Source organism: Calypte anna, chromosome 21, assembly GCF_003957555.1.
Source record: "Calypte anna isolate BGI_N300 chromosome 21, bCalAnn1_v1.p, whole genome shotgun sequence".
Lineage (NCBI taxonomy): Eukaryota > Metazoa > Chordata > Aves > Apodiformes > Trochilidae > Calypte > Calypte anna.
This window is the reverse complement of record NC_044266.1, coordinates 7,648,735-7,658,703: the sequence shown is the minus strand read 5'-3', so window position 1 is coordinate 7,658,703 and position 9,969 is coordinate 7,648,735.

The following is a 9,969-nucleotide window of genomic DNA, read 5'->3' as shown; positions in this document are numbered from 1 at the left end:
GCTGTTCTTCCCAGGTCTGGTGTCTGTCAGAGGGGAGAAGGGAGAGAAATGAGGACCAGGGACCATGAGGATCCCTTCTGTCTCTGCTCTTGGTGTCACCTCTCCAGAGTCCCCAGTGTAACACTGGGCTTCTGCTTGGGTGCTGTCATGTTCTCTGTTGCAGAAGTGGTTGTCCCAGTAAATCACAGCTGCTCCACTGCCCAGCTCCAGCTCTGTGTCTTGGGGGGAGTGTGGCGTGGGAGGTGTTCCTGGGGGTTTCCTGGACCTGTGCCTGCCTTCTTCCCTGGGACCATTCCAGTTGGACGTCTGACTGAAAAAAAATCCCCTCCAAAAAGGAATCCCATCCTAATTTATTGGGTAAATTAAGATCTATGAGTCTCTAATGTTTCCATGCTCTGAATTTTGGAGGGAAGGGAGCTTCCTTCAGGTCCTGGGAGTTTTCTTTTGCAAACCCTGAATTGCACAGAGTTTTGAGAGCTGATCATAGAATCACAGAACCCTAGAGTCGTGGGTTTGGGTTGGAGGGACCTTAAAGCTCACCCACTCCCACCCTGCCATGGTCAGGGACCCCTCCCACCAGCCCAGGGTGCTCCCAGCCCCATCCAACCTCCAACACTGCCAGGGATGGGGCAGCCACAGCTTCTGGGGGCAACCTGGGCCAGGGGCTCAGCACCCTCACAACAAACAATTTCTTCCCCATCTCCAACCTCAATCTCCCCTCTCTCTCCCAGTTCCAAGCCATTCCCCCTCATCCCATCCCTCCAGGCCCTTGTCCCAAGTCCCTGCCCAGCTTTCCTGGAGCCCCTTCAGGCACTGGAAGGTGCTCTAAGGTCTCCCCATTGCAGCCTTCTCTTCTCCAGCCTGAACAACACCAAGTCTCTGAGCCTGTCCTCATAGGAGAGGAAACACACACATGTATATTTTTAAAAAATAAGCAGTTACAGCCCAGATTGCCCCCTCTGAACCAGAGCAGAGGAACTGTCTCCATCTCATCTCCTCACCTCTGCCACCTCACCAGGGAAGGGCTGGGCTTCTAATCCTCCCCCTTTCCAAATTTTTCCACTTTAGGAAAGCAGCCTGGAATGGAGAACTCTGCTTTCCCCATCACTTCCCCCCCATCCCAGCCAGTGAAGGGGCCACCTACTAAAAAACTGCCCAGATGATACATTTTTTGCATCTGATGGGATTCCCACCCATTTCAGTCATTTTCATTAACCAAGGGTGCTCTGAGGCTGTTGCCAGCGTGACAGAAAGTGCCTTATTAAGAGAAATTAGTTTGGATACAGTTGTCAGCCAGAGCTTAAATCAACAAACCCCTTTTCCACCCTGTAAATAAATATTTATACCCAGGGAGAGGTTTCCCAGCCTCGACATTATCATCGCTGCCATTGATGCTGAGGAGGGATTCTAGGGGGAGAAACAACCAAAGTGGAAGAGAACCAGCCAAACTGGTGCCAAACTGCACCCCTGGGGCTGCTCTTGGAGGTCCCAGGGGTGGGACCCCTCAGTGTCACCTCCTGCCTCGACACATGCCTCTGCCAGAATTTGCTGCCAAACATCCCTTTTGGCCAGACCAAGGCTTCTGCTCAATGAGGAGACTTGATAGCCAGCAAGTACCAGAGCTTTTTCTTGCTTTGAAGGGTTATGAAACCTGCAGGAGAAGGGGGAGGATGGAAGAGCTTAAAAAAGAGCCATCATATGTCATCGTTCTCCTCCCCACAACCCAGCCATCGCCTGCCGAAAAGGGCTGGCAGCCCTTCCAGCACCCATCACGCCTCTGCCCCCATCCACCTGCCAACAGGGTGCTGCAAATTTGCTGTAAAATCTGTTTTTTAACAGCATTTGCCATGCTTTGTGTGTCCCCCACCATCACCGTTTCAAGGGGCAGAGGCTGATGCTGCATCCCAAGAGCATCCCCAAAATGGTCCGGATGCCTCTTACTCCTGAGCATCTCCCCATGAGGCTGAGGAAAGGGTCAGCACCCACCCAGTGCACCCTGAGACCATCCCCAAAGTGATCCAGAGCACCCCCAAGTGGTCCAGATGCCTCTTGCTCTTGATTTCCCCCAGTAAATTATCAACATCTCTCTGTGATGCTGGGGATGGGGTCAGCACCCACCCACACCACTCCTCTCCCCCAAAAACCCACCCCGAGGAGCAGAATGTGTGTATGGGGGGGGTGTTTCAGGTTATATGAAACACACCATTATTTTGCTGGAGGGGGTATATTTTTTCCCCTGTGATTTTCCCCATCCCTGGAGGAGGAGGAGGGGGGGGGGGATGTTGCTGGTTGATGCCGTGGGTTTCATGGCTCCAAAAATAGAGCTGGGGGGCAGGTTTTGGGTGCCAGAGGCATGGGAGAGAAGTCATGTGGATGTTATGCAAGACTTGATGATAGGTTGTAAACAGCTATTAAAGTGATTGACAGGCCCAGGACAAAGTATTGAAGGGGGGGGGCTGTTGAAGAAAGGGAAAGATGAGTAATAATGATTAAAATAATTACCAAATAAGACTCTCCATAAATTAGGGGCAAGCTTGGTGAGGGTGGAGAAAGGTGTGATGGAGAAATTGTGTCTGAGCACTCCCCCAAGCAGGGGTCATGGGGGTGGGGAGGATGCTGGGGCTGATAGTGAGCATTTAAAGTTTGGAAATGTGTTGTTTTGGGGTTTTGTTGTTGTTTTTTTTTAATTTCCAAGCCTTCAGGTGCTGGGAGGGCTCTGGATCTGGTGAAAAAAAAAAACAAAAAACAAAACAAAACCAACAACAAAACAAAGCAAAACAAAAAAATACAAACAAAAAACTTAAATATCATTCCAGGAGCTGAAGATTTTGTGGGTTGACCCCCAAAACCCAGCCCAATGAAAGCAACCCCAAGTTAATTAGGAGAAAGGAGCAGATTGGGGGGGAAGACAGCTTCTATTTATATATAAATACTTGAGTAATCAGCAGCCAAGGACCAGGGAAATCCAATAGAAATATGTGGCTGTTTAAGAAGCTTTTTGAGCAAAACGTTACACAACGTTGCATTTGTTTGCCTCTGCCTCCAAGTCCCAGAAATTCAGGAAAAAAACCCAAATAGTAACCCCCTGGGAAGGAGAAAGAACTTCCAGAGGCTTCTGCAGTGTGGATAAGGAGGACCAAGGGGTCCTGGGAGCCCCTCAGCTCCCAAGCTTTGCACCGCAAACCACAAGCCACCCTTGTTGAAATCGAGGTGAAATCCAGGTGGATTTGGTGTATAAAAATGCTCCCCACCCCCCAGAACCTGGCCATGTTCTCGGGGATGCTGGCAACCAGGCACAGCATCACCCAACTGCTGTCAGTGGGTGCTGACACCCAGCAGAAATAGCTGCCAACCACCCCCCCTTTCACACCCCACCCTCTCTGCCTCCCCCAGCTCCTTTCTTTTTCTTTTTTCTTTTTTTCTTTTTTTTTTTTTTTTTCTTTTCCAGGAAAACAGGGGGTTTGGAGGGTTTTTTGAGAGCCTCACCCATGCATTTTGCTGGCCATCACCTTAACTACCCTTCTTTTCAGGAGAAATCAGCGAGCCCAAAGCTCACCTTGGGGGTGAAGCACATGGGGGTTGGGGCTTATTAGCTTGGGTTTGGGGTTTTTTTGAGTCTCCAAGCTCACACCCAGCCCAGCTGCACTGAATCTTTGGTGATTTATTAAGCCTGAAGGCAATATAAGGCAATGTAAGGTTTCAGGGCTCTGCTTTTGGGGTAGGTGCTGGCTCTGTAGTGCTGTTCTGTAGCCTGGGGTGAGGAATAAAGGATGAGAATTTGTTCCCCACTTCCCCAGCGTCATGGGTAAGTGGGTTTTCTGCCTCTTTTTATGGCTTTACAGTGTCAATTTTGGGGAGTGTACTTAAATCAGGAGAATCTGACCCCTCTGTTAGGCATTTTTTGATTTTTCCCTTTTTTTTGTTGTTGGGGTTTTTTTAGGGTGCCACTTCTAAAGTCCCTTTTGCCAGGGGAAAGTTGTGCTTGAGTGTGAGCCCCGGTAGCTTGTCCCCTCCAGCAGCCTCTCAGGAGGTCCCTTTAGTTATTAAAAATCATTTAAATCTCCTGAGCACAACAAGATTACATTGCAGATGTTCAAAAAGCAAAGCTAGAGGTCTGGGAGCTCCCATCCCTCCTTGCTCATTAAATCAGGGGTGCTTTTTTCTTGCTGCTTTTAACCCTTTCCATGCACAAGCATGACAAATACGTGTGGTTTTGTAATATGTGTGGCTGGGAAAGTCTTGGGGCAAATCTGTGTGCTGGTCCCTGCCCCAACACGGAGATTGGGGCTGGGGCTGAGCCCCCAGAGTGATTTGATTTACACCTGTATGTAAATCCTCTGGTAAAGGTGCTGGGGCTGCAGCTCCTTGTCACCCTCTCTTGCCGTGTGCTTGTGTCTCTTACCAAAGCATCATGAAGGGCAGGAACGTTGTGTTTTGGGGGATAAAGAGGGTGCAAAATTACTGGGGTTTGTTTTGCTAAATGCATCTCTGGTTGGTGAGGTTTCCCTTCTGGGGTGAGGGCTGGCAGCCCGAGGCTGCTGCTGGCCCCTGCTGCTCCCCAGGAATGGATGAGGGTGCTCTCAGCCTGCCTGAGCCCAGCAAAGTCTTTGACTTAAAAGGCTTTAAAGTTTGGTTTAAAGGTTTTTAAAAGGAGTTTTCCCTTGGGAATGCCCCAGGGCAGGGACTGGAAAGGGAAGGAAGTGAGTGGTGGGTGCTGTAGGTGCTCTGCTCGCTGGCTTGGGTGGGGGGCTTTGGCAGCAATTTGAGCTGTGCCAGGTTGAGTTCTTCCTTTCCTGGGGTCTCCCCAGCTTGAGAATTACCTCTTGGGGGAAGGGTCTGACCTCTACGGACCCCCCCATTGCAGTGCTGGGTCCAGTTCTTCAGACTCAGCCCTCCCCTCTCACCTGCTCCCACTGCACTAAGGTGCAAAGAGATTCTATTTTATATAATTTATTTTTTTTAACTCCAAACTCCTCGTTTTTCTGGGCTGGATGTCTTTTCCAGCCCCCTCCTTGCCTCTGCTTCCCTGGCACCCACAGCCAATTTGGGTCCGAACCTGTTGCTATGGAAACAGGCTGAGGATGCTGCTGGGTCTCATCCTGGGAAGGGCTGGGACCAGGTTGCACCCAGAGGAAAGGGATCCGAGCCTTGTCCCAAACCCACCAGCACCCCTCAGGCATGGGATCTTCACCCCATCCTCTGGGGGGGAGGCTCAGCTCTGTATCTTCCTCAGAGGGGAATGAATTGGTGCTTCAGGCTGAAACCAATGCTAAGCTGAGGAAATGCCAATTTCATCTCCTTGGGAAATTCCAAGTGCTCCCTTGCAGCAGTGAGAACCTCCTGTGTGTGTGTGTCCCTCTTAAAAAAAACAAAAAACCACCCCAAAAAGCCCTTTTTAATGCTTCCCCAGACTGGGTTTTGCAAAACTCTGCTGTGTCCAACCCCATCGTGTTGGTCCTGTTGGGGATTTCTGGGGCAGGGGAGGGGTGGGAATGCTGCAGGCTGAGCTCTGCTGCAAACCTCAGTCACAACAGCTTTTTATTTGTTGTTTGTGCAGGTTTGTAGGGAAAATGGGAAAATAGGGAGGGGGACACAAAGTGTGCCAGCTGCCTGTGCTGCCCTTGGGCTGACTCGGAGCTGGATTCCCCCCCCATCTCTGCACTCACTGCTGGGTGTTAAACCACATGGGCTGCTTGTGGTGGGGGGGGTGTTTGGGGGACTTGGTTATCTGGCTTTGTTTTATTTTGGCCACCCCCTCAGGAAAAGGATGGTGCTCTGAGCTCTGGGAACCTCAAGAGATGCTCCCAGCAGCTGCTCTGCTCCTGTTTTTCCATTGCTCATCACCAAGGGAAGGGCAAACGAGGTGGGAGGATGCCCAAAAGCCACTGAGAAGACTGAGGGCTTCAAAGCAAAGGGCTGCTTCAGGTGTCCCACCTGCATCTCTGCAAAAATAACACCTACTAACAATCCATATTAATAATTGGAGGGGACTAGCATAGAATCCCAGACCGGTTTGGGTTGGAGGGACCTTAAAGCCCATCCAGTCCCACCTTGCCATGAGCAGGGACACCTCCCACCAGCCCAGGTTGCTCCCAGCCCCATCCAGCCTGGCCTTGAGCGCTTCCAGTGAATATATATATTAATATTGATATATATATTAGTCTTACTCGTGAAGGGGGAACCCTAATTCCTCCTGTTTCCATCATATCCCCCGTGTTCCATGGCTGGCAGGAGGCTGGTTGTTTGCAGACACATCCTGCTGAAACCCAAGGGAGAAACTGTCAGGGAAAATCTCCAGCAGGAAATCTTCTACTGAGGCCAACAAGGCTGGGAACTGGGACAGCCCTGAGAAAGCAGCAAAAATCCTCACTTGGGGTGTGAAAACCTTCCTGGGTTGCACAAATCAAGGCTGTGCACACACACACAGAAATAATCCCTCCCCAGAGCTTAAATATTTAACTGGGGGGATGCAGAGCCTGGTGCTCTGCTCCAGCTTGGTTCTCATTTGAGCATCTGCTCCTGCAGTTGGCTCCGAGTGGAACTTTTATTGTTGTGGGTTTGGGTTTTTTTGTTTGTTTGTTTGTTGGGTTTTTTGGTTTTGTTGTCTGGTGGGGTTTGTTTTGGGTTTTTTTGGGGGGTGAGGGTTGTTTGTTGGGTTTTTTTGTGAGGTGCCTCACACTTGTTATTGTAAAGCAACAGTTTGACACCTTCAGCAATGTCCAAATGAAGATGTCTGATGGTTGGCTTAGTCCTTGTTAGGGGGAGGCAGATGTTTTAAAATCACTTGGAAATTCAAATTCCAGGTGAAAAAGAAAAGCAGCAGCCTGGGGAAAGGCAGGCAGGCAGCTCTGCTCTCAGTCTGCAGGAAGGACTTAAGGTTGGTTTGGTTTTGGTTTTGGTTTTTTCTAGGGTACTCCCAAGGTGGTAAAAGCAGCACCCTGGGAGTGGCTACTTGACCCCTCAAAAAAAAAAGCCAAAAAACAATTCCTGTTGAGCTCAGCTACTCCAAGTGCTCATCCAGGGGAAAGCTGCATGGGAGGCAGCATTTCCCCATCCTTTGGAGGTGTTTAGCTCAGGGGTGATGCCCAAAATCCTGCTAGAGCTCTCCAAGGGCCTGGCCAATGAGTGGTTTGACCAGATTCGGGTGAGAAAATGGTTTTTTCCACTGCCTTGAGGTCCCTGGGATGGAGTTGTCCTGGAAATACTGACAGCTTGGGAGTGAGCCCTTCCCCACCCCCTGTTTTGCTGCCTCTGTGCATTATAACACTTTTTTCCCCCCAATTTTAGCCTTTTTTATGTCCAAATGTCCCAAGTGGATAAATCAGTTGGGATCACAGAGACTCAGTGGCCTCTAGTGGCTGTGGGACTCGGAGCCCAGGGATGGGAGCCCTGCATCCCTCCCCCCAGGAAAATCCCCCAGGCAAGCAACATTTTGGGTCCATGCCACAAGAAACCATGCTGCCAGGGCAAAACCCAAAGGTGTGGGGATTTAAAGCAAAATAAACCCCAAAAAAACAACCCCAGGCACCAGATTTGATGAGTGAGTACAGCAGGAGGGTGCTGCACCCCTCAGCCAGCCCCATCGCCCCAGTTCTTGGAAAGCTGATGGGTGTTTTCTCATCCCTGTGTTAAAAAGAAGGAGGGGAGGATAAAAATCAGAGGTTTGGGGGTTTTGTTTTATTTTTTTCAGGGTGAAATTTCCTTCAGGTTTTCATCTGCTTTTCCATTTCTTGGTCAGTAACACTGTGGTATAGAAAACAAACCACAGATTTCAAAACCACAGGGGTCTTGAATGACCAGTTTTGTCTTTCCCTTCCCCCTCCAAAAAGGGCTCTAAACCTGTCTGTTTCTGAGCAATTGAGTTTTTTCAATGAGAGGAAACATTTAACCACATTTTCTTCCCCAAAACCACCTGGGTGGAGCATCCCTGCCCTGCACCTCCCTTGTCCCATGCCATCCCTCCTGGCTCCTCCCCCCCCAGTAAATAAATCACTTAACAGGGAAGTGCTGGCCTAGTTTCATATGGCCTAGTTTTGATAAAAGGGGGAAAAAAAACCAAAAAAAACAAAACAAAAAAAACCCACCAAATTCCCCCCCCCCCCCAAAAAAAAACCCTCTAAAAAATTGACTATTTATTTTAGGCACTTGCTGCATGAGAAGGGACGAGCTTTGGGGATCCTTTGGTTTGCCCTGGCTGCAGCCCCACTCCCCTACGTTTTTTTCTTTTGGGCAGGGAGCAGTGTGGTGGTTGTGGGTTATTGTAAACTGCTCTGGTGATGTTAGGAGTGGGCATCTGGACACACACACCCCCAGGTCTGGTGTCATCCTTTTGGGAGAGTTTATGGGGTGCAAAGGGCTGATGCCACAATTGGTTTTTAAAGCCTAGAGAAAATGAGGGGTTTTAGAGATGGATAAAAATGATGCACAGGCTCTGCTGGCTCTTGGGTGTGAGGGGCTGAGGCTGGTGTTGCTGGGGGGGGGGAAATGTTTTAACACCTTCCCACAATGCCAAAATCCTGGGGAAAATGGGATTCAGGCATCTGGGGAGTGGGGTTTACAAGTGCTGCTGGGACCTCTGCACCCCAAGCACCCTGCTGCTTCGAAAGGTGCTGAATTTCCTTTGGCAAATAATCCAGCAAATTGCTCTTTTAGTCCTTTTATTGGCCTCCTGTTCCCCTCCCCACCCCCCCATCAAACCAAGTCAGGGTTGGGTGGGTTTGGTGGGGTTTTTTTATTATTATTTGGTTTGTTTTTTAATGCAGTTTCCATGGGGATTTTGGTGTTGAAGCTGCTGGGTGCTGAGTCCCAGGGGATGAGTTTTTTCCTCTGGTCCCTCTGTCACAGGAGCTGGGTGATGGCACTGGGCACCCTGCCCAGCATCTCCTGCCCAAGGTCACCGGGGAGACCGCGCGGGGCCATCTGTTAAATAATGGATGCAATAAACTCCCTGCCCTGTGGCCAGCTTAATCCTTAAATCCTCCTTCAGAATATCATCTCCTGGCCATGCGGAACTGGGGGATCCCCAGCTCAGCCTCTTGGGGACATCTTTTTTTAATTATTATTGTTTTTTTCTTCCCCCCCCCCATCCATCCTACAAACCACCCTCACCCGTCACCCCAGGAGCCGCCAGACTGGGCTCTCTCCTGCTCCATTATTTATGTGCTGTGCATGAAAGATGCATTGAAAAGAGCTGGTTTATAGTTCAGCAGAATCTCCTTTCCTTTCAGCCTCTTTTCCTTCTTGGGCTCTAGGCATTCTCTGGTTCATCCCCCGAGTGTACAGGGTGGGGTTTTGGGGGTTGTACATGGAGTTCATCCCTGCAGGACCTGGTCTGAAGTGTTTGGGTTTTATTTTATGGGGAGTTTGGGTGCTTGGGTGGGGTTTGATGCATAGGAGAGGGGAGGCAAATAGGTCTGGTAAACTCGCAGACCAGGTTTTCAGGCAAAACAGGAGCTTTTTTGTTAAATTTAATTAAGCAGGTGGCCACATCCAGCCCATGGGGATGCCTTCCAAGCCACCCGGTGTAGGATGCTCTGCTCCTCCATGGCTGTGTCTGCTCTTCCCAGAGCCCTGGGCTTATACCCGGATGCCAGTTGGAGCAAAAAAACCATTAAATTGGAAAAAATGTGTTAATCTCATGCTTTGCAGGTGCATCAGGTCACACAGAAATCCTGGAGCCAAAGGGCACTGAGCCCAACCCATGCAGCCCCAGCCTGGCAGCTGAGCTTACTGGGGAAAAAATTAAAGTAATTAGGAATTTTTTTCAAAGGGAGTGCTTGAGAAATAACATCCCCCATCCCACCTTGCACCTGCCAGAGTCTGCGTGGGTTAAAAAACAGAGGAATAAATAGCCAAGGTGCTGGGGAGTGCTGCACAGGCTCTGGAGGCTTTAGCACCCTAAAAATGGGGTGTTGGGCAGCACTGGTGCCTTGTCATACCCCAAACCAATCATGCTGTGATCCACTCCCC